The 25572-nt window shown below is 41.3% G+C and overlaps 1 long non-coding RNA gene across 29 annotated transcripts in view; it reads left to right on the top strand.

The window, feature by feature from the left end:
• The window catches only part of LOC117883795, a 35105-nt gene extending 24101 nt beyond the window's left edge, over positions 1-11004 (top strand). For 15 of the 29 annotated variants that reach the window (XR_004647402.1, XR_004647407.1, XR_004647404.1 and 12 more), the window contains 6 exons: positions 457-539; positions 4157-4251; positions 4935-5081; positions 5350-5595; positions 6074-6205; positions 8262-10911. This is a non-coding gene — a long non-coding RNA (uncharacterized LOC117883795). Of the gene's footprint in view, positions 1-456; positions 540-4156; positions 4252-4934; positions 5082-5349; positions 5596-6073; positions 6206-8261 lie in introns of all 29 variants that reach the window. The other 14 variants (XR_004647410.1, XR_004647415.1, XR_004647413.1 and 11 more) reach the window with 6 other exon arrangements.
• Positions 11005-25572: the final 14568 nt, after the last annotated feature.

Genomic DNA, 25572 nt, shown 5'->3' with positions numbered 1-25572 from the left:
TGGGCCCTGAATGAGTGGCTGAGTTAGAAAGCAAATGAATTCCTGCCAAAAAGTTCAGCAATGTTTCAGAAGTATGTAAAGTGTCTGCTTTGAAAAGTGTCAAGTCGCATTTGTGACCAATTATCCCAGATGAAGAGGGGCAGATTTATGTTTACACATACTAATCTGCAGACAAAGTTTGAAAATTACAATTCATGAACTTGTATCAATTTTCTCCCCAGTCCTGGCACTTATGCATGTGCACATTTCCTTATGATTAAAACATTGTTACAAACGTGCACACACGCATGCACACACAGAGAAAAGAAGAGTAAAGGAAACTGTCATATAGCAGCAAAATAATTAAATATTCCAGGATACCAAAAAGATCATGGATCATTGTATGAGTAAAATAGCTTTATCGGCTGGGCTGAAAAATTATGCGGAATGTGTCTGGATTTGTTATTTTTTCCCCAGCTGTGAAGCCCTTGGAAATAATCCACACAAAAGAATTTCGGAAATGAAAGCTGTCTGTGCCATCTTCTGTTTAATTAACACAGGTATACCAGTTTAACCCCATTTATCAAGATATTATAGATGAAACAGTAACTAATAGATGAGAATGTTATCATTAGGGCTGCAAAGCATGGTTCGAAACTAATCATGGTGACTATTGCATTGTGGGCAAGATCAGGCTTCTTGACTTTCTGGCCAGGACTCACCGGTTTGAATGAGTTTGTGATTCAAATTTAGGTATGGTTTATTTTTCAATCGATAAAGGTTTATTGGGCCTTATCCCCCCCCCCTCCAACCTTAACCCTGAGAATGGCAACAGCTTTAAAAACTATCCATCTTTCTTTCTAACAGGTTCCTGATGTTAAGGGCCTGACCTTAAAAAGAGTGGTGCACAGGTCAGGCTACAAGGGAGGATATGGGAGTCAGCTACCCCTGACCTGCAACCCTACCAAAAGCAGCTATTTTAATAGCCCGTGCAGTGTTTTCCTGATCAGCATCTGAAGAGATGCCTTCTAGCTAATTCCCAACATATTAACTCTATGGGCGCTGAATGATATACTGTATCATATATATTTAATTTCCAGCATGGCTGGAAATACTTGATACCGTAAGAGCTAAAGTTGCCTTTTAAAGCACCCAAATAAAAGTTCACAGACGCTGCATCTCTTCAGCTCCCACTGACTTCACTGACATTTATGGGTGCTCTGCACATATGAAAACCAGGCCACTTACATCTAGGTGTCTAAATATAGATTTAGGAGCCTAATATCAGCCAGCCAGGTTTGAAAACTTCTGATTTTAAATTCCCTATTAAGGGAAAAGGAGCAGCATGGTTTGCAGGCGTGCAAGCTTCTTTGTCCATGTGCCTCAAATCTTGACCTAATGAGACTCATCACTGTGGATGAGTGGGTGGCTCAGTCTTCATGGCTCACCCATGTCCTTAACCTCTCTCCTAAGACAGTCAAAAATGGGTGATCACTGTGTCACTTTTTATGGTGAAGTTGGCACTTGTCTACCAGTAAACAGACAGAGATGGCCTAACTCATTTCACACTGGTCACCAAATAACCTCTGGATAGTAATGGCTTTTGGACCCTTACCAGCTGTGCTGGATTTGAACTCATGAGCTAGAAATGAAAGGCAATACAGCGTGTTGCAAAGCCCGTGGGCCACCCAGTCCCCTGAACAGACACTTCATTAAGATAAATAAACAAACGCTTCCAGGCAGTGGTAAGCAAGGAGTTAAAAAAAAAGAGGAAACATCTGCAATTGTGAATGCTTATTTGTAGCAGCTGCCTTAAAGCAACACTGCAGCTGGCTGCAGCAATGTTGCAGTGGCTGCCCTAGAACGCTTAAAAGCCAGCATGATTTTCTGAGAATTAAAAAACACCAGCAACATCCATTACATTACCTTCGGCGTTCCCTTCTCGGCACCATTCTGTTCCCGCACATCTCCTCAGGAGGCATATCTGTAAAGCACACAAACCTTAAGAGTGCAGCTAACTAGTGAATTATAAGTAATTAGGTGTTCTAACAGCGTCAAAGACACCCTGCACCTTGTGCCATCCCCATTTTCCAGGATGAGAGGAGCAATGTGCTGTTGCATTACAACACACAACCTCGTGCCTGAAAAATAATTGCAATCAGTGCTCCAGTTCCCAAACAAGCTCAATGTTTTATAGGGAGGAGAGGCAAGACTATGTAAGATGTTCTCAAAATAGTATCTATTATTCTTCTACTTATGTCTGATGAAGCTGTGCTTGGGGCATAATTTGAGTGATGGGTGCAAGGAGAAGATGGATCTAAGTCATTTTTACTTTCCCTCAGGGCATCTCAAGGTCAGTTTAGCCTGTGGAGTAATTTAGAGCAGCTTCAGAGATGCTCTAAAGCAGTGTTTCCCAAACTTGGGACTCTGCTTGTGTAGGGAAAGCCCCTGTTGGGCCGGGCTGGTTTGTTTACCTGCCGCGTCCACAGGTTCGGTGGATTGCGGCTCCCACTGGCCGCGGTTCGCTGTTCCAAGCCAATGGGAGCTGCTGGAAGCGGTGCAGGCCGAGGGACATACTGGCCGCAGCTTCCCGCATCTCCCATTGGCCTGGAGCGGTGAACTGCGGCCAGTGGGAGCCACAATCGGCCAGACCTGTGGGCGTGGCAGGTAAACAAATGGGCCCAGCCGCCAGGGGCTTTCCCTGCACAAGCAGCATCCCAAGTTTGGGAAACACTGCTCTAAAGTACACCAGAAACAACATCTTTCTAGGGCAGGGGACTGGACTCGTAACCTCTTGAGGTCCCTTCCAGTCCTAGAATCTATGAATAGGGGTCACTGAGCTGGGCAGGATTACTGAAGCGCAATGTGCTCTGGATATGCTCCCTCAGTCCCTACCATGTACATGACACCAACATACATGGCACCTGTAGGACAAGGAGTAATTGGCTTCATCTGCAGCACGGGAGATTTAGGTTAGATATTAGGAAAAATGTTTATAAAGATAGTTGCATACTGGAAAGGGTTAGCAAGGGAGATTCTGTAATACCCATCATTGGAGGTATTTAAGAACAGGCTAGACAAACACCTGTCAGGGATGATCTAGGTATGATGATCTGCAGCAAGAAGGGATGACCTCTCTAGGTCGCTTCCAGCCCTATATTTCGATGATTCTATGACACACATTGTGAAGACAGGGCTCTGCCAGCTATATGATGCCCAAGGATTCCCCCGGTGCAAAGAGAATCCGCAGCTGTCCACAAACTGAGCTGCACAAGGCGCTTTTGGGGGATGAGGGAAACTGACAATTTCTTTAAGACACTGTTTTGTTCTTGTTGTCTAACCTTTAGGAAAAGAAAAACAACACAAATTGCCAGTGTGTAGTTCTCTTATTTGTATGTTATGTGTATAATGCAATACAGTCCAGAAAGCAACTTAGTACCAGTTGTTGGGGAGGAGGAGCAATCTTGCATCCTACCTTCCATTGAAAGGGAGAGAAGTAGAGATACAATGGAAATGTGTACGTTTTTGGTCTGTGTGTCTATGTTGTATACACCCATGCCTATGCCTGAGCCATTTAACAACGAAAGACTTGCAGTCAAAAATACACCTTAAAATGCTGATATCATCCTTGTCTAGATGTTCACAATCAGGCATTGTCACAAGGGATCAAGGGATAACACAGTAAAAATCCAGATAAGATATCCATACAAATGGAAGATGCTGGGTGGACAATAAACGGCATTCAAAGTTCCTTTACTTTACTGAGGAAGAAGGTGGGGGATAAGACAACACTAACATACATGCTTTGTGATATATTAGAGAGGCAATGAGAAACCCATGCTATGTTTGTATTGTTATATTGAAGAGAATCCACCTCTGTTGCTTGAATGTACTGAGAACTGGAAAAGGATGGGCCTAACCAGGTCACATCCGATAATTTTCCTACAGTCTCACAAGCCAGCACCAATCCAAATTAATTGGAATTGGTCTGGCTTGAATGAACCTGTATTCTCAGACTCAGTCAGAAAGACTCCCCATCACTTTTTCTCTTTGCTGTTTCTGACTGAGAGACATGAGACTCTCTTTGAAGTTTGCATTTGCTCTTTGCGTGATACTTTTATAACACTATGATAGCAACAGCTTTTGAATCACAAAGACTCTTGCTTTCCATTTTCAGCCAATAAGGTGCAAGTTCTTGTTGCCCAATCCCCACCTTCATCCAAGGAACAGGTCTGAGTAATCTATTGAAAGGAGAAAATTAAAGATTAGAAAGTAAGCAAGGACTGAAGTAAAACAGGCATATTCATGTGGCAGGAACTGATTCATTTTTATACCAAAAGAAGATTTCAGATGGGAGTTCTCACCGTCTTGGAATTATCGCAATGGCTGATGCTTGATTCACTGCAAAGACAAGTACATAATTTATTCACTGTTTAGTATTATTAGTTCACTCTGGGATCAAATGGGAAAAAAAGTTGGGTTCTCAAGAAGAAAGCCCCAAATTTAGACACAATTAGAGCAAGAGTAAAATATCAGGGCAAGTGGATTCATGTTCAAGTTGGATTTTCCCCAGTGCAAAAGTTTATCTTTAATTCCCAGCCCAGCCACAAAGCTTTACTTGACCATTTCTTGTTCTATTCAATAAAGCATATATTGTTACCATAGCAACAGCTGCATCATTTATACATCAAATTATTTTATCAGTTCAACCCCTTGAGATTTAGCATTTCACTTGTGAGGGATCCTATAATACACATTAGTTATGCTACCTCTACCTTCTGATGGGTTGAGTAATTTTTTTGTGCTATTCATATTTTACAGTGCATTGAAACATCTCCTTGCATTTTATTTGAATATTTTAGGATGTTGCAAGGCAATAATACAAAGATGCAAAAATAGCTCTTGGCATGTAATATGGACACAACTTACATGCATTACAATCTTTTCTTTGGCAGCTGTCATTCCAGTCTAGATTGTGAGACCCTCACTCACGTCAGTCTCATACCTTTGCTGGCCCATCAAAATCAAGAAGCAAGAAATGGCATAACTAACGTGTACTATAGAAATCAATGGAACTGCTTGGGAGCACAGTTCTACTCAATGTGAGTTAAGGTTGCACAATTTAGACCTCTAGTAAGTGTTACTACTATTGCTACTTTGAACAAACTTTATTAAGTAGTTTTGACTTATTTAAATGCATTCTTTGAAATGGCAATACTACTACTAATATAATTCATTCTTTCTTTGACTATGTGATTTGTCCTATCCTGGGTATCATGAAGGGTTACTCTTGCCCCAGCTAGCATTCATTCAGATACTCAGTTAAATCTTCCAATGGAGATCCTCAGACTTCACTTTATGTGTCTGCAGCTAATACACAGAGGGCTTCCCAGATAATGACAAAGTTGTATGTAGGTAGAGATAGCAACAAAACTAGATCTATGCATCAAGACTCAAAGCCTTTCTAACTTCTGGATGGTTTGATGCATTCACTGAAGTCTGGCCAACATGACTTGAGGGTATTTGCATTGATGAGAAGCTTCCAAACTTTCTGCCTCCCTTTCTTCCTCTCTCTATCCTCAACAAGTCCTGGAACTACCTCTGAAGACATTTAAGGTAAGAAAGGGAGCATTAATTTTTGTTGTGGGCAATAAGTTAATCTATTTAGTTATATCTAGGATGAAGTATCTAGTATTGTAGCACCGGAGCACAAAACACAGTAATATTGCAGAGAGATTTCTATAGGAAATCTACCTCTTCATTAGGAAGCTTTGCCCCGTCTCTCTCTTTTTTTCTTTCATTTTTGCTGTTCTCATTCCTTATCTTTGGTTATTGCTAAAAAGCTTTTGTAAAACCTGAGTATGGAGAATGGTTTGTTTGGATTCAGTCTTATCCCTTCCTGTACTTTTGTTCCACAGTTGAGGACACTGAAACCAAGAACGCCTTAGCGCTGGCTCCTGTGAGTTTTGTCTAGCCGCCTGCAGGTGCATCATCCCAGAGAAGCACAGCTGTCGCTAGAGGACACTCTCTGATGTAGCCGGGTCTCAGCCCATTTGTGTCATATGGTATTTTCTCTCTGTCTTTTCCTGCTCAGAAGGAAAGCTGCTGCATTCTGCATGAGTGAGTTTAGTAACTTCCATCTTCAACTCTGGATACTGAGAACTGCTAAGGCCCAGCCTAGAAATGATGAACACACAGATCATTGTGGCCAGATCCTCATCTAAGAGTAAGTACTGTAGTTTCCTGTCAAACTATCGGAGGAGGAAATAATTCTTGCCACTGTTGCTGCCTTGATATCCAAGATCAGTGGTGAGTTCAACAAGACCCCACGGCTTTGTGACTGATGTTCAAGTTCAGTGAAAAACAAATGCAGGGTTTAGTTAGTAAATTCCTTCACACACTAAGACATGCAGGGTTTGTACTGTCTAAAACTACATGGAACTCACCTGTCTCCAGATTTCATCACAAACCCCAAACTCAGTGTAGGTTCACTGAAATATTCACTGATGTTCATAAATCTTTCAAATGAACTGAAGCCGAACCATCACCCGCGGTAGATTCTTATGGTTTTGACATTAAGATCAGGCAAAATACGCAGCAGATTTTAGAATGAGTTAGGCTCTGAGATATAGGGTACGTCTGATCTATCGGGGATCGATTTATCGCATCTAGTGTAGATGTGATAAAATCGATCCCCGATCGCTCTGCCGTTGACTCCGGAACTCCACCATGGCGAGAGGCGGAAGCGGAGTTGATGGGGGAGTGGCAGCGGTCGACTCGCCGCCGTCCTCACGGCCAGGTAAATCGACCTAAGATACGCCAACTTCAGCTACGCTATTTGCGTAACTGAAGTTGCGTATCTTAGGTTCACTTCCCCACCCCAGTGTAGATCTAGCCATAGAGTCCATTCTAAACATGAAAATCGGAGTAAAATGGGGAAGAGTGTGATCCTCATGCATAGAAACCAAAGATAATGTGTTTCAGAAATTTGAAGGCTAGAAGACCCCATTATGATCATCGAGTCTGAACTCTTGCATATCTTGGAACACAGAAATACAACCAGTAATTTCTGCATCAAGCACATAACTTCTGGTGGAGTTATTAGCTCATCTCTTTTAGAAAGATATTTACTCTAGAGTCATAGATCCCTGTGAACATCAAGTTTCACATTTTTCCAGGTTCAAGTAAGTGTGTTTGGAGGCTAACCTTAGAGATTTAAATGTCAATGTGGGAAATCTGTCCTTGCATATGGCTGATGTAGGTATGCAATGGAGGAGAAAGCCAACAGTAGATTGAGACAGAGAAAATCTTATGGTATCCTCAGCAAAATGTCTCGCATTTGTGTCCGGGGCTTTCATGGGGATTGTTTTTACTGTTGTTCTTTTGTGCTTTTGGAGCCACTATTTGGTTTATCTGTAGACTCAGTTAACTGGTGCAGATTCTAGTGGGAAAGACTTTAGGGGCAGATTCTTCACTGGGGATGATTAGGCTGGTGGGCACCTGTGACTACTGAGACCACTGTTGTGGCTAATTAGTGCACACAAACCTGTCCCATTGAAATGAATGTTACTTATGCTCTTAAGTCATTTAGGTGTTTATGAAAATTATACTCTTAGAAACCTAAATGTGGACTTAGGAGAGACTAACTTTAGGCTCCTATTTTTGACAATTTTGGATTGTGTGTTTTCTGGGGCAGGGACTGTCTTATTTGTTGGTACAGTGCCTACGCCGGTAGGCCCTGATCCCTGATTGGGGTCCTTAGGCACTACTTCAATAGAAATAGTAAATAATAATGGAGCTAATTGGCAGAGCTTTGTTAACTTCAGATGCCAATTCACACCAGTTGAGATTCTGGCCCTGTGTTTTTATTCGTCATCTGGCATGATGATCTCACTAAAACTTGTAGATGTGAAGTACAGGAATGAAATGTGACTTGGGAGATGGTGTTGCCTAGTGGACAGAGCACTGGAGTGGGATTCAGCAGATCTGAGGTCTATTCCTGGCTTCGCCACTTGTGTGTTGGCTGACCTGAGACCAGTCACTTTAATCTCTCTGTGCCACAGTTTTCACATCTGTAAAGTGGGGATAAATGATACTTACCTCTTTGGTAAAGGGTTTTGAGATCGACTAATAAAAAGTGCTATAAAAGAGGTCAATATTATTATTGCAATCCTTAGAGCATGAAGAGGGTGGGCTTCTGATGGAGATGATGCATTTAAACAATGGGGATATACATGCGTGTGTGTACACAGACATGGATCTCTATTTGCTTTTGTTTCCAGAGACTGGAGTCCAGGTTTGCTGTCGTGGAGACCAGAGAAGAAGTAACCAAAGAAAGGAAAAGAAACACTGGAGAATAAAAGTACATTTGAAATGGAAGAAATCTACATTTCAATGAAAATACTTTTAAGCCATTTCAGATGACTGAGTGAAATAATTACAAAGTTTGGAAATAGAGAACAGTAGCTTTGATATCTTTTTCTTCTGTGAAGCAATTAAAATAAGCAATTTTTCAAATACTAAGCAGAAAATTGCTAATGGTTGAACCCAAAAGCTTTCATTTCATTCTTGGGGTCTTTTTTCTTCTAAAAAAAGACCAAAAAATATTAAGGTGGTTTTCTAGATAGATTAATGCATAAAGCAGTTGTTAGTTGGATGTCATAAAAACTACAGCAGCACAGAATAGCTGAGATTAAGAGCCAGATTTAAATCATGCAACAGTCCAGTTAATATCAATGTATAATTAAGAAAAGCATAAGAAGTCTGTAATGGTGATTTGATGGAAAAAACCTCTAATAGGGTTTCTTTTGGAATTTTCCATTTCAATCACTCTTGTAGATATTTAATGGATTTTCTACCCTGTCTTTGGCATTCGCGGGAATTATCTAAAAGTTAAAATCAAGCCCTAAAATGGAACACAGGTAGACAAATAAGCCCATCTGGAGAGCAGTCTTTATAGAATGCCAATGTGATCTCACGCTGAAAATTTAGTACAAATGTCTTAAATCTGGTGTGAAAACCCTATTTGCCATATAATCTTAAGCAATGTAATACTAACCCATTTCCTCACCTTTCTAATCCTGCTGAAATTCCCAGCAATTCAGAAATACTAAACTATGGGCTTTTGGCAGGGGCATCCTCACCAATGAATCACATTTCTCCCCACTTTAGGCAACCAGTGGGCCCAAGCCATGCTGAAAAATCTGATCTTTTCTCCTAGGCTGTGTGTGAACAGGTAGGTGTGGTGGGTAAAGATCCTTTTAAATGGTTGCTCAAGACAGAGCATTGGTGATGCTCAGCACAGCTTTCAATGTAGTTATGCAATTCTTTGAAACAAAGTCAGTTAACTGAGTCTTTTCTAGCAACTGTTCCTAACAGAGGTAAGGTACACTGATAAAACGTGCAAAAGGGGCTTCCAAACTTGTCCGACACACATGGCAGATAGACCCCAAATGGGTGAGGAAACTTTCTCCACTCCTATATAAAAGCCATTCATCTTTGGAGCTCACTATAATTGTGTTCCAGCCCTCTCACATGGAACCCAAATGAGAAGATTGAAATACACCAATACATCAGTCACCTAAGTCTAACATATACATAGAAAAGATAGTATTTCCTTTACTAAAGTCCATTGCAATTGAAATTGCTTGAAGAGGAGTAGGTGGACCAGGGGATAGATAATGGGATACAGATTTTCTCATTTCTAGGTCTCTAATCAAGTGCAGCTAGACAGTGATGCAAAAAGTAATTATCTATCTGATGAAAGGGAGAGGTAACACTGTTGGACATATGGGTATATGCCCTTGGATGTGAAATCTGAGAGTTGAATGGAAATATCTGTCAAGAGACCTGCAAGGCCTAGTTTGGGTATAAGAGGGAAGAAAAAGCATTTTAACATTAGGTAAATTTAGTGCCATGAAAGATCCTAGGGACAATGGGAGTGAAGTCCTCTATCTTATGATAAACTATTCAGATCTGTCCTATCTGACTGCCTCCTGCTGTCTTCCTCCCATTATCCCTCCCCTTTGTTCCCTCCCCACCTCTTCCCTTTATCTATATTGTCCTTGCCTCTTCTACTCCCGTGCCTCCAATTCCTTTTAGTATCATATACCCTCCCACACTCAAGTATAGACAATATTTTTTGCAACACACGTCTCCATTTCCACCTTTGTATACACGTATATGCAGTAGACTGCAAAAGGCAGTGAAGAATCAGACCCAATATACATCTATGCATCTGTCTCTTGATACATATATACAGATCTTGAAGATTCCACTACATGGAATATATAGTGGAACCTTCAAGATGAATGTAACAACAACTAAGCATCCATGCTCACCATATGCCCAGCTCATCATTTGTTTTTGCCTCTCATTGCACCGTTTGTCTATATTTCAGACTCCTCAGGGCAAGGACCATCTCTGACAATGTGTTGGTATAGCACTTAGCCCAATGGGGTCCTGGTCCATGAAATGGGACTCCGATCGTGACTGGGGGTTTTGGGTGCCCTCATAATAGAAATAAATAATATGATTGGTAAAGGGGATCTCTCCATTTTCTTTGGCGGGAGAGCCTATAGACTGGTGTTTGTGTAACTGGAAATTTGAATAAAAATATCAATACACATTTTTAAAAGCACATGTTGAAATTTCGGGAGGCACCTGCTAAATTGAAAACCAAAATAAATAAAAACCGAATATCTACAGAATAAGCTCAGCAATATAATCTTCCAGCTTCACCCCACCAATGCTCCTCTATATTGTTCTGGAGAAACCAACTTAAGGGATGAAGGTAAAATTCCATTTCCACGTCCAGGGAGAAATTATCCCCATCATCAACACTGGCACCCTAGCTGGTTCTCTTGGCGGAGATGTTAGGTTCACCTACATCATTTTACCTTTTAGAAAAAGGATAGAATAGCCCTACCAGTTTCAGCTTCCGTCTGGGAATACTCCCATGCAACTTCTACTCCATAGTCCCAGGCAGGCTGGAGTGATTGCCACCACATGATCACTGTACAGCTGGCAGGAAGAGATGAAACTGCTCATTTCCATCTGTGACATTTCTCAGCCAGGAAGAAAGCTACAAGGCATCAAACTGTAGGCTGAGAGGCATCAGTGAGGCCACCTGTTAGAGATACTGATAAAGAGAAAACTTGGTAAAATGTAGAGCTGTGAAGAACTGCTAGGAATAAAATAAACTGATAAAGAGGAAGTGATGGTGCCTCCTTACCACCAACCACCATTTACAGCTCCCATCTCAGGTCAGAACCCAGGAGGACAGAAACAAATACAAGCCTCTATGTGAAACAGATTACAAGAGACACATTGGAGGTGTGGATAGCACAGATCAGCTGCTAGAGGCATAGGACACAATATCTTGTACTGTTAAAAATGGTGGGGGAAAATGGAAATCCATATGGCCCAATTAGCAATGCACAATGCTTTTGCTATAAACCAGCACCTGAAAGGCTGTTGTCATTTCTGGACTTGCAAACATATGTCATCTGCAGCCTGATATCTGTAAGTGCAGGCCTCCCTGACTTTGAGGGGGAAAGTCACAGAACATTGAGTTTGCTACAAGGAAATCACATTTCCCTCCACATAATGTCGTAAATAGCAAGGGTCTGCCAAACCCAGATTCAAAGAGAAGGTGGAAAAATTCTTAGTTGATATAAGCCATCATAGTTCTATTGACTGGGGGCAAGAGGGAAAGAACAATTTCCAGCAGCTGAGGATCTGCCCCGGGAACTTAGACTAGTATTCTGTGGAGCTCCATGACATTGGATCAAATATTTGCCAACATAGGTTAAAGTTGAATAGGTGCCCAGTTTTTCCCCGAGCAACATATTTGCCAGAGGAAAAGAGACTCCAGGAGGTAAGTTCCTCTTTTAATGTGCCTATGTAACTTACAGGAATGGGAACTGTATCAAGCGGAGAATCTATTCCTTGGGTACTTATTTCTTCCAGATTAAAGCAGATTTGTGGCTAATAAATTGTTGAGGTGTGAAGTGGATTTGCACCTCTCCCAAGATGTAGCTGGTCCAAGTGCCAGGGTATCACCTTTCCTTTTAATGTTCAATAACATTTTCACAGGCCTGGCGTTAGCTATAGGTATAAAATGCAAATTTATTTCACAGTTTTCTTGTTGCCTGCATGGAAGTGAAGTAAGCATATAAAGGGCCTGATTTTCAGCCCTGATGTCATTGCATGTGTTTGTGCGTCCATCTGCTCACCTACGTTGTCCACACAGCACCGCATATGTGTGCAAGTCTCCAATGACTGGGCATCCAGCCACATCTATGAAATTGTGGAATTTGTGCTCATGCACAGATGTGCACCAACGCCATGCCAGGCCTCAGACCAGAGCACTCAGAATCCTGACACTTGCGGAAGAAACTGATGGTTCAAGCAATATTCAAGTCATTCTATGGTGCTGATGATTCTCACAAATCATGATACGTTTGAGAGACAGCATGATTAGTACCCAGGGCACAAGACCGGGACCTGGGATATGTGGATGCTATTCCCAGCTCTGCCCCTGCCCTGCTGTATGCCCAGGGTAAGTCACTTCATCTCTCTCGGCCTCTGATTCTCCTCCTACCCTTTGCCTGTCTTATCTATTGAGGGTGAGATTTTGAAAAGTACCTGAGTGAGTTAAGAGTCAGTGTGGCTTGTGCTCTTAATTCATCTAAGCACGTTTACCTCACTCTGTGTGTTACATCTATTGAGATGGCAAGTTCCTTAGTACAAGGATGTGTTTGACTTTGTACAATGCCTAGCACAATGACCATTCTGAGATGGGACCTCTAGGTGCTAGTGTAATACAAATATTACTTTTTTTTTTTAAAAGTAGATTATATTTGGGTAGAATTTTATGACATCTACCATAATGACAGCTAAGGAACTTAATTCTTCATGCCTATATGCAGTACTTTATTATTCCATAACATGGACTGTTTTGCCAGTATTTATTCTGGTGGTGTGTGTACACTACAATTTTAAAAAGGGTTAAGATGTCTCATATTATAGTATAATAATGGAGTTATACATTCAAATTCCTTATATTTTAAAAAACATACAGTAGGAATAGCTACCCTGAAAAGGCCACTGATTCATTTAATTTGTTAACCTGACTCTGGAAGTTGCCAATACTTGTGCCTCATTACTGGTAACACCTAGATTAATAGAGTTTAAGGTCTGAAGAGACTATCAGCTCATCTAGTCTGACATGTATAACACAGACCAGAGAATTGCATCATGACTGGAGCATATCCTTCCAGCAAAGCATCCAATTTTGATTTGAAGACTTCATAAGATGGAGAATCCACCACTTCCCTTGGTAGTTTTTTCCCTCACTGGTAAAAATTTGTGTCTTATTTCTAATATGCATTTGTCTGGATATAATTCTAGCCATTGGTTCTTATTATGATTGTCTCCACTAGATTAAATACCCCTTAATACACAGTATTTTCTCCCTGAGGAGGCATGTATACCTTCCACACTACATAATGTAGTAGGATGAATTATGCAATTCTACTGCACCGAGGAACACATTTAGTGCTAACCCAATGCTAGAACAACGTATGCTCCAAATGATGGGATTTGATATCCATGTAATTTTTTAATCTATACAGTGATATAGTACTTATATAAATACGTAACCCTTCCTTGAACACCTCAAAACTACTATTCTCTTCAATAATTTCCCACAGGAGTGAATCCCATAGGTTGTTCGCATGCTGATATGGCTTTTTAAACTATTCTTGTCTATCCATTTTAAATATATGCCCTTATAATTTCTCAAGTTTCCAGCTGTTTTGAACTTGTAGGACATTTTGAAGCGATGTATCCAATCAGCATTCATCACTATCATGTTACATTGCTCTATTAACTCTCTTCTTTGTTCAGGACTAAATCATTTTAGGCTTAATTTCTATACACATAGAATATCAACCCCCCAGCCACAAAGCCACAGAGCTCTTTCCTATATCGTATATGTTGTTTTGGGGCTGCAGGGATAAGATGATCAAAACTGAAAGAGTATTTGAAGTGTAGATTCCCATCAAAATGTTTGGGCTAAGTCAGTGGAACTATGCTGATTTACTCCTTCTGAGGATCAGGTCCCAAAATGCCATCAATGTTTTTGGTATTGTTCAAATATCCCAAAGCAGCTTCCTTCCCACCCTTTTAAATTGAGACTTTACTGTTGCTTTTCTTGAGACCAAACAGGAATGTGCATCCAGTATGTTTACCGTTAACGCTAATAGTGGTTTTAATTCACTTTATTTGAAGATAAATATTCTGATATATCCTAAAGTTTTCAGCTTGAGATGCCGCAGTTTTGTTTGAATGTAATTCAGATCTAGCATCTTATGTGGTGAGTTCATTCCAGACAAACGGTTAAAAAAATCCAGTGTGTCAGAACTTCAGGCATTGTACACTGGGGAAAGTCACTGGCAGAATGCATACTTTGGAGCATTTTTCCATTATCACATGGGATTCTTAGCCCTGAGATTGTTCTGCTTGAAACACGCATCTCCTTGGATATTGCATAATAGAGAGATCAGATTTCCAGTACTCTTAGGAATGATTTTCACAAGGATAGGAAGAAACATATTTCCCATTTTGGGAAATAGAAGAAGCCACTCTCAACAGAAAGAAAAGTTTAAGATTGCAAAAGAAACATCAGGTTGGAATGTTATGGGAGTTATATATATCTGTAGCAATCAATGTGGTTTGTACAGAATATCAGTGTAAGTGGCTATTGAATTAAGAGATGTCTTTCCCCTGTAATTTACACTACAAATTCAGTGTAAAAATTCTGATGTTTCATTGGACTAATTCCATTACCTTACTGAGTGATAGAAATTACATTTGTTTTAATACAGACATAATAAACCAATAGAAAGAAAAGGAAAAAAAAAAAAAAGTGATACTGATGTTTTTTTTTAGGGATGAGAGAACCCAGAATATTTGGGTTAGGAAATCAGCTGAATATTTGTTATGGAATTTTGAAGAAAGCCAAACTTTTTGAAGTCTGTGTTCTGGGTTAGACTTCTGTTTGCAGTTCTGAGTTGTGTAATTAAAAGAAACATACAGAGAACTCACATGAATTTTAGTTTCTGCCAAAAGATGCATTGTTCATGATTGTTTTACTAATTTTTGCTTTAACCCATAAAATAGTAATATTTTCCAGTCTGACAGCCAAACTAATGCTTAGGAAAGGTGTGTATTTGTGGGTGTACATAAATGCATTATGTCTGCCACATCTATCCCCAGTGAGACAATAGGAGTAGTTGCTCAAATCTGGTCATTCTTTGAAGCCATGCATTAAAATCATCACACTTATATAGTACTCAGGTTACTAAAGCATTGAGAAAGAGTAGATTTTTCTATGAAATTGTTATTTAATATCTATTTGAAGTTTGAAGTATTTGAATCTCTCATTGAAAATGAAATTTATCCTAAATAAACCGTTTTCACTTGTATTTAAACGTACTTCATATCCATTTAAGTCACTGTCCTTTGTCCATACCAAGAGTAGTTTTTCATGATGAAATACAAGTTTAAGATTGATCATCCACTGAAGAAAATGAAACATACATCTCGGTCTCTCTCTTTTTCCTGGTTGTGATGCTTTGGGGTTCAACCCAGATCAGCATGGGGCTCTGTCACTCTGGGTACCTTACATGCTATGCTGCAGGGCTCAAGGCCCTGACACCAACAGCTAGCATACAAGCATGCAGGTCATCCCCGGCTTTCACCACCTGGCTACTTTTTTTCCAGAGTGACCCTAACACCTTCCCCATCCCAAATTTCCACAAAATTGTCTGCAATGTGAAAATCTGCTGAGGTTCCCAAAACTGTTAGCTACTGTGACCTCTCTCAGCCTTGGCAAGTGAGTGCTTTGCTACTGCTAAGCTGTGTGGCAACTTCCTGATGCATCAGCTTGGCTGCCTTGTCAGCAAACTCTCCAGGACTCTGCCAGTCCACACCTTACCTTGTAGGTAACAAATAGTGAACCCCAACTCCCGAGTTCCCCCAAGACATCTCCCTGCAGCCCTCTCCTGGAACATGCACTGAAGTTCATTGCTCCTTTAAAGAGACAATACACTGCAGCTCGTTAATTTAATTGGGGTTTGACAATACTCTTATTTCAATCATAGCACTTAATTGATTTGTAATAAAAGCAAAACAAGTGTATTTAACAAAAGGCCGTAAGGAAGGACCAAGTATAAGGAGTAAAGATAGAAAGGGTTACAAGCCAATACAAGTAAAAATATGCTTCTAAGACTAAAACTTAATTGCAGCAAGTTACAGTCTGGGCCTGAGCAAGTTTCTCACCTCGACTCAGTTTCCAGAGACTTCAACTCTTGGCTGAAGGGGCCAGTGTGCTGTGATTTCAAAAGCTCTGTGCCCTTTAATCCCTCAAGTGATGGATAACTCAAATGTCTTCCCCCACCCCTTTATCACCCCAAAATTCATTCTCTCTGTTTCAAGAACCAGGAAGGGTTCCTGCTGTTCTTCCCGTCCTGTGACTTTCCCATCCTTCTGCTGATTTGTATGTAAATGGGGCTTCCATTGTTTTGCTTCTATAATGCACAATTTACATTGAAGACAGGTAGAGAGCTGCTTTCTCTCCTGTCTGGGACAAATCCTGTTTCTCCCTGTGTTTGGTGACAGACTTTAAAGTATAACGGCAGTTAGTATCCATACTTCCTCACATAGTGTTAATACAGACATTTCACAATGACGTTAATCACCAGTGTGTCACAGGTTTTCATAAAAGACCTTACTTGATTCACTTTTATAATTCAGTAATACTGTAAAGTATCAGAGGGGTAGCTGTGTTAGTCTGTATCCATAAAAACAACGAGGAGTCCGGTGGCACCTTAAAGACTAACAGATTTATTTGGGCATTAGCTTTCGTGGGTAAACCCCCCCGCTTTTTCAGATGCAGTAATACTGTATACAAACAGGTGATTCAATTGCTTATCTTCTGAGGGTCAGACCCCCTGTCTTTATAGCCGAGCAAACCTTTGAAATGTATTCTTTGAGAAGTAAGCCCAGACCAAGATTCTCTTTCTGAGAGATGCCATCAGGGCCGGCTCTAGGCACCAGCAAAACAAGCTGGTGCTTGGGGCGGCACATTTTTAGGGGCGGCATGGCCGGCGCCAGAATGCCGCCCCTAAAAATGTGCCCCGGCCGCCCTAGCTCACCTCCGCTGCTGCTGCCACGGCGCGCGAAACAGCTGATTCACGCGCCGCTACTCGCCCTCCCTCCCAGGTTTGAGAGCCTGGGAGGGAGGGGGAGACTCCGAGTGGCCGCGGCGCGGGCGCCGCTTCTCCCCCTCCCTCCCTTCTAGGCTTGGGGGGAGGAGCCTGGGGGGAGGAGGCGGGGCTGGGGATTTGGGGAAGGGGTGGAGTGGAGGCGGGGCCGGGGGTGGGGTAATTAAAGAACGCGGGGGGGAGGGGCAGCCAAAATTGTGTTTGCTTTGGGCGGCAAAAATCCTAGAGCCGGCCCTGGATGCCATGCTGTCTTCTCCCCACTTGTTAGTTTGTTTACCATGGATTTAGATGTACCTTCATTGTCTCTTCCAGACGATTAGGCTGGTCAGACAAGCAAATACACATTCCTTTGTGTAAGGCAGATTGTGCTTATGCATTGCTTGCCAAACACTTTTTAAGAACATAATTCTAGTACATAACTCTTTGTGGCCACTCCATACATACATATTACACGAGAACATTAATGATCAGTGAGTTATTAGTTTTACAATGATATATTACATGACACCTTTTGGGTATACATCATGACAACCAGCTATTAGGTGTAATGAGTATGACAGGCCTGACAAGTGTTGCTGACACACAGTAAAGAACCACCCATGGGCCTCTGAGTCACACTGGTCATTATCTTTTAATTACTAGCAAAAATAATTTAGTGAAATGGTGTAAATTGTCCCAGCACCATTGTGATGCTGATTTCCATCATTTGAGGACCTACCGCTTGATCATTAAAACAAGAAAAAGGATCATATAAATGCAAGATATTTTATGTTAATTGGATATAGAATATTTTCGCTGTCTCTAATAGATATCCTTGATTAAATTGCTATTTTAAATACAAATAATATGGTCGTTTTGACTTCTGGCGCATGTTTCTTCTGCATAATATCCATTTACTGAACACGTAAAGACACCATGTCTAATCTTCTGAGTTAACCTGAAAATTTAAGGCACAATCCAATGCCCCCTGAACTCAATGGTAGTCTTTCCATCAATTTCAACAACAGTTGGGTCAGGTCAATAGTTCTGATGTATATACAGGCATTTTAAAGAATATGACATTAAAAATATCCCAGTAGAATAACAGTGTACCTTTCATTCAATCCATTACATGCTTGTTCAAATGCATTTTCAGTGGTTTCTTATCCAAAGCCCATTGAAGTCAACAGCAGTTTTTCCATTGATTCCAGTAGGGTTTGGATCATGCTATCTATTTTTTGTGACCTACTATGTTGTGGTAGCCAGGGTTTCTTATTCACTTGGAGGAGTAATTTATGTCTCTGAATTTGAGTAAAGATCTTCATGAACCACCTTTCTCAAGAGGACCAGCCACTGAGACTTAGTTTTAAGTCATTTTTATAGGAACAGCAATGGGGGTTAATGCCCAATAGAAACCAAGTCAGCTAAAGAGCTAAAATATGCAGCCTATGTTTTACTAGTAACATTGACCCAGAAATGAGAAATGAATTATGGAATGTTTGCTAATGAGTCATTAATTTCTTTATAATTGTTTCCACATTTGGGAGAGCTCTTTTTCTAAAGCATCTAGAGAACCACTGTGGTCACTGGGAGTTTGGATCAGGACCATACTATCTAATATGTCCTATAACAACTCCATGTATTATAAAGGATTTTGTTTTGTTTATTGAGTTACATTTATGGGGTTATTTTATGGTTCATTTAATTCCCCCTCTCCCCCCAAGCTATTTTCTCCTCCTCCACTACTCTTTAAGGTAAAATACTTAAGAAATGAACAAGGAATCTCTATCCACATCAGACCAGAAAGCAAACTAACCAAAATATAGTCAGAAAGGTTAGGTAAGGTCCATTTTAGATCCTCACTCAGGTCTCAGAGAATTGCAAACACTATTAAACTGTATATCTGTGTAGCTGCATAGCTCTCATGGAGTCAGCTGTCCATAACATATTCAGTGTTATTTAAATGCAAATTAAATAAAACTTTTAAAAATTGCTCCCATTAAAGTGCTCTGTTAACGTTTTAAGCCTTTAACGCTTATGGGGCATGACTCTAATTGCATGATTCTGCCACTGGTAGATCTTAAAGAGCTTCTTGATCTTCAGGATATTCACACCTTTGGGATTATTTTTCAGGAAAGGTTTATTTCAACCACTAGAAAAGTTGGCAGCAACTGTTGGGTTTTGGCTGTTTATTTTTAACATTCCTGATAAAACCAGAACAAAACAAATCACATTTTTTATCTGACCTGCAAACCAAAAAGTAAAACATATTGCTATGTGGAAGACTTATTCATTTCTCTGATCAGGAACTCTATGCAAAACCTAAGCTTACTGTTGACATTCTGAAAGGAAGCATGAAGGAAACAAGGGAATGAAGCTATCTATGACAGTGGTTTTCAACCTTTTTTCATTTGGAGACCCCTGAAAAATTTCAAATGGAGGTGCGGACCGCTTTGGAAATCTTTGACGAAGTCTGCAGACCCCCTGGGGTCCACGGACCATAGATTAAAAACCACTGATCTATGATATTTCTTACTGGGGTGGTATTTCCATGTGGTCCAAGTTTCCTTCAAGTGTTGACCCACATGTATTGCATAGTGTCCGTGGTATGTGAAATGGGCCACTTATTTTTTTTTTTTGCACTTGCATGGTGCATGACCTTTGCCCATGTCAACAAATAAGAACACTGTCGATCAGGTACCAGGATTTTGTATCAGTTTGGATTAAAAAGCAAAGGGGAGTAAGGGTGAGCGTAATGGAATTTTAGACCAGGTGGGCAAGGCAAAGAGATCTGCAATAGCAATATAATTAAAACAGCAGGCAGTTTGTATAAGGGAATGTTTATGTTCAACTGCATAGAGGGTAAAGTATATGCCCCACTGCACACACAGAACCAGACATAGCAGCAGTAGTTAGAACCCCAAGACTTATCACCTGGCACAATCCCACTTTAGCGAATGTAAGAACTTGAGTCTGACCTGTGCAGAGCTTGCATACAAGTTACATGGTTGCAGGTGACCACATCTTCCCCCTCCTCTGCCAACTGCTGTCACAATGTCAGCAGTGATGACAGAACAGTAGAAAACAAAAACGGAGCTACCGTGGAGGCAAAACCAGTTTGCTCTTTGTGTCTTTACAGTAGCTGTTTCTCTGCCTTGTGAGTAATGGAGGCTCTTGTCTTGGTAGTACATGAGAGAAAGTGAATTTCATCTCCACTTGCAGCCTTCTGGCCACTGATATGTTCCCACTCATCATTGGAACCTTCCTGCCCTTTTTCTTGAACATCACTCGTGGACCCCAGGTTCATCTAACTCAAAACAACCTGGACAAATTGGAGAATTGTCAACAAGATGAAATTCACCTGGGAAGTAAAAATCAAATTTGTAACTACACAATGGGGAATAATTGGTTAGGTGGTAGTACCATTGAAAAGGATCTGGGGGGTAATAGTGGATCAAAAATTGAATAGGAGTCAACAATGTGATGCCATTGTGAAAAAGGCAAATAACATTCTGAGGTACGTTAACAAGAGTGTCATATGAAAGACATTGGAGGCAATTGTCTAGATCTACTCAGCACTGGTTAGGTCTTAGCTGGAGTACTGTGTCTAGTTCTGGGTGCCACAATCCAGGAAAGATGTGGATAAAGTGGAGCGAGCCCAGAGGAGAATAACAAAAATGACAAAAGGCTTAGAAAACTTGGCCTATGAGGAAAGATTAAAAAGACTGGGCCTGTTTTCTTTTAGAGAAAAGAAGACGTAGGGAGGACCTGATGACAGTCTTCAACTATGTTAAGGGCTGTTATAGAGGATGGGGGTCAATTGTTCTCCATGTCCACAAGAGCAGTGGTTCTCAAACTAGGGCCACCGCTTGTTCAGGGAAAGCCCCTGGCGGGCCTGGTTGGTTTGTTTACCTGCCGCGTCCGCAGGTTCGGCTGATCGCAGCTCCCAGTGGCCGTGGTTCACTGCTCCAGGCCAATGGGGGCTGTGGGAAGCAGCGGCCAGTACATCCCTCGGCCCGTGCCGCTTCCCGCAGCTCCCATTGGCCTGGAGCGGCAAACTGTGGCCACTGGGAGCTGCGAGCGGCCGAACCTGCAGACGCGGCAGGTAAACAAACCAGCCTGGCCCGCTAGGGGCTTTCCCTGAACAAGTGGCAGCCCTAGTTTGAGAACCACTGCACTAGAGGTAGGACAAGAAGTAATGGGCTTAATCTGCGGCAAGGGAGATTTAGAAGAGTTATTAGGGAAAACATTCCCACTATTAGGTCAGTTAATTCTGGCATAGACTTCCAAGGCAGGTTGTGGGATACCCGTCATTGGAGGTTTTTAAGAACAGGTTGGACAAACACCTGTCAGGGATGGTGTACATTCACATGGTCCTGCCTTAGTGCAGGGTCTGAACTTGCTGGTCTCTTGAGGACTCTTCTAGCCCAATGTTTATCTGATTCTATGATTTCCAAATGAAGTTACGCATCAAAGGAATTCTCCTCTCCAAATTCAGCATCTTCCTCTGTAGTTATTCTGCCCTATACTTTGTATCTGACAAATACCTACATGACTGTCTTGTTCAAATGATAAATTACCCTTACATGTATGGGCAGCAGTTCTCTGAAGTATGAAGGTAGAACTGTCTATCTGTGAGATGCTCAGTACTGAACAAATTATACTTTGGCTGTGCATCCTGACTCTTCACTGCCAAGTCTGATTATTGACCTTGATAATTGGTGCCTCTTCTAGAGAAATAATATTATTTTCTTTGCTGAACATAGATCCACCTCTCCTGGGTTTTTTTCTTTTGTGATGAATGTCTTTGATGCTATGACAAAACAGAAAAAAGTCCTCCGGGAAAGATCAGAGATGTGTTCTCCTCGTAACATAGTATACTACTAATAAAAGTGAAGCTTATTAAGAGTTTCCCACTCTGGAAAAGAAACAGTTCCCAGGTGGTGCAAGGCCTGATGCAAAAACCACTTGGAGTCAATGCAAAGACTGTTGTTGACTTCAATGAGCTTTAGATCATCCCTCTTTGAGTACTGGCCTCATAAGTACTCCGCTCATGAGTGCAGACCTCCAGGAACATAAGACACTAAGGGTATATCTACACTACCCTCTGGATTGGCAAGCAGTGATCGATCCAACGGGGATGGATTTATCACATCTAGTCTAGACACGATAAATCAACCCCTGAGCGCTCCCCCATCAACTCCTGTACTCCAGCGCCACGAGAGGCGCAGGCAGAGTCGACTGGGGGAGCGGCAGCAGTTGACTCACCACGATGAAGACACCATGGTAAGTTGATCTAAGTACGTTGACTTCAGCTACATTATTCACATAGCTGAAATTGCATAACTTAGATCGATCCCTCCTCTCCCCCCCCCCCAGTGTAGACCAGGGCTAAAACCATAACACAACGCAATAGATGTTCAGAAGCTCAGGAGGCCACAGCAAGAAGATATAATGATAATCAATGTGAAATTTAGTTAGTGTCAAATACTGGAAAAAATCAGTTCCAAGGTCGGGTACTTATAGAAGTATTTCAAATTAAACATTGGAAAGGAGACACTAGATTTTGTCTGACTGGCTCAAACACCATACTTCCCACTAAGAGTCACATGGAGTAGGCTTAATCCATCATGGAATCATGAGGAACAATATAACTTCAACCATGTGACAAATCTCAACTAATCCATCTCCAGCACTGTGAAATGCTGCATTTGGATTATTGATCTGTAGGATAGAAGAGGGGAAATTAATGTAAAATATGATGGCATTTTCACTAATAAAAATACTGGAAAAAATGGCATTTTCATGGAAACACCACAAACCTGAAAAAGGGGACATTTTGAGTGCTTTTCATCTTGAACTGAATGTGTTGTATACTTCTAGTGACAAGACTTCTTACTTATAAGTGTCAAATATAGTTAGAAAGATCACTGGAGGGATTGAGACGGTAGTTTTACAGCAGAAAAATGTGCCAGTTTTTGCTGGTGCTATTGGTGAAAATTGGACCTGCTTCACAAATTGTTCCAGAAAAATTTTACAAAGCACAAAGAGGGAATTACACAGCTCTAGCCATGAAAGGGTTTAAATGGATGATAATATTTTCCTCCCCAATAAATTAAAAGTCACTGAACTGTGGAATTTCTCTTCCATCCTATTACCTCCGGCTTCGTCCAGAAGAACCACCTTCTTTGTGTCTAAACCCATCTAAAAGTTGACACTCTACTTATCTACTCAACTGAACCATGCTAGTAATGCAATAATTTCCTTCAAACATTCGTATCAGTTTTATGTCCCTATCTTGGGGTTGCCTGCCCCTTTGAGGGGAGTCCAGGGCCAGTCTACCCATGACAAGTTAATTTAAAGGGAAAGAGTCTATCTAGGCAGCTAACTGACTAAGGAATATCTGGGCCTGATAAAAGGCCATCAAGGCTCAGTTATAGGGAGGTGCTGAGAGAGAGAGACAATTTCTCCTAAGAGAGAGTAACTCCAAAGTCCAGACCCCAAGAAGGAAGGCTGTGTCACATCTACGCCCATGGGGAGAGACTTTATTTCAAATTTCTTTTAGGATTTAATTAAGTAGAGTCCCCGCAGGGGAATTTTGTCTTACGGAGTTCTTAAGGGGCCCTGAGGAAAAGGGAAACTGAGGCAGAACATGCCTACAGTCCCATGCTAGGTCAGCATGGGGCACCACAGGGTAGATAAGTCCCTCTTAACTTTTAACATACAGTTTTTAAAAAATGAAGTGTGTGTGAGAGAATAAAATTTTGCTTATCACTGTAAAAGAGTAGCTATTGCACAGAGTCAAAGCACTGCATACAGCATTTCAAACTTCATTGCAAGTTTTCCCTCCTTCCCCACTACACCATGACCGATGTCCATCAATCCTTATTTGCAACATCACCTGCTGTTCCGATGCGAGGCTTCTCCTGAACAGAAACTGGAGCAAAGAACAGAAAAAAAATGTTTGTCATTGAACTGAACTGAGAAGAAGGAAGAGGAGAATGATAAGATCATAGCCTGCAGCACTTTGTTTATGAGAACATCCTTCCAGTGATATATGTCTGCACCAGGTGAAAGGATTGTGTCACCCCTAACATATTTTAAATGCCAGGGCTGTCATGCAAGAAGACAATGATTAACAAGTTTAAACAAAATGTGGTGTCCATGTAGTCAGTGTTATTTTTTTAAAGGTTTGCACTTGGTAGTATTGTGTGATAAAATTGTGTTGTGGTCTTCTCTAAAGGAAACTCTTCTCACACAACCTTAATCTTAATAACCTAGTTTGGATTGTAGGTGAATCAATAATGTTGCACATATGCCCATACATATCTGCCACAGGTTTTTCAGCTTGTCTATCTTATATGGCCCTGTTGCGGGGTGAAGACTCACCGGCACAGTGTCTCCTGCTGGTTGTCTCAAGAATTAGCTCTTTCCAGCCCGGAGCGCCCTGTGCAGGCCAGTGTCTTGCCTGCTGCTGGCCCCGTGTCCCTCCCAGACCCTGGTGCCCTTTGCCCAGGGGTTCTGCCCACCACAGTATCCCCTTGGTCTGGGTCTCCCCTCCCAGGGGAACCCCCAAACCTCTAAGCCCACCTTGCCTCTGTGCCTACTGCCAGTCATCATCTAGCCCCCGTTCCCTGGGGCCGACTGCAGTCTGTAAACCATTATACCCATTTTACAGATGGGCAACCAAGACATCAGAAAGAGATTAAGCCACTTGCCCAAGGTTACACAAGAAGTCTGTGATAGTGCTAGGAATTTCACCCAGGTCTTCAGGTATCACTAGTTGGACCATCCTTCCTTTCCCTTGTCTACATCACCTTCCTAGATAGCACCTCCATTGCTATTTCACAGAAAGGGATGGAGAGTTTCCCTCTATTGGTATTAAGTCCCCTCCAATGCAAAGTCAGTATTTGAATCCAAGGCATTATTGCATTTACTTGAAATCACTCCCAGATTTTCTCTCTCTTTCCTCACTCATGACTGTATAGATCAGTGGTTCTCAACCAGGGTTACATGTACCCCCGGGGGTACGCAGAGGTCTTCCAGGGGGTACATCAACTCATCTTGATATTTGCCTAGTTTTACAACAGGGTACATAAAAAGCACTAGCAAAGTCAGTACAAACTAAAATTTCATACAGACAACATAAGAATGTAAACAATTTTCCAGTAAGTGGCGGTGACACTTTTGTATTTTCATGTCTGAATTTGTAATCAAATAGTTTTTAAGTGAGGTGAAACTTGGGGGTGCACAAGACAAATCCAACTCCTGGAAGGGGTACAGTAGTCTGGAAAAGTTGAGACCCACTGATATAGATTACTTG

This window comes from Trachemys scripta, chromosome 10, assembly GCF_013100865.1.
Source record: "Trachemys scripta elegans isolate TJP31775 chromosome 10, CAS_Tse_1.0, whole genome shotgun sequence".
Lineage (NCBI taxonomy): Eukaryota > Metazoa > Chordata > Testudines > Emydidae > Trachemys > Trachemys scripta.
The sequence above is the reverse complement of the archived record's forward strand: the minus strand, read 5'-3'. Positions and strand labels throughout refer to the sequence as shown.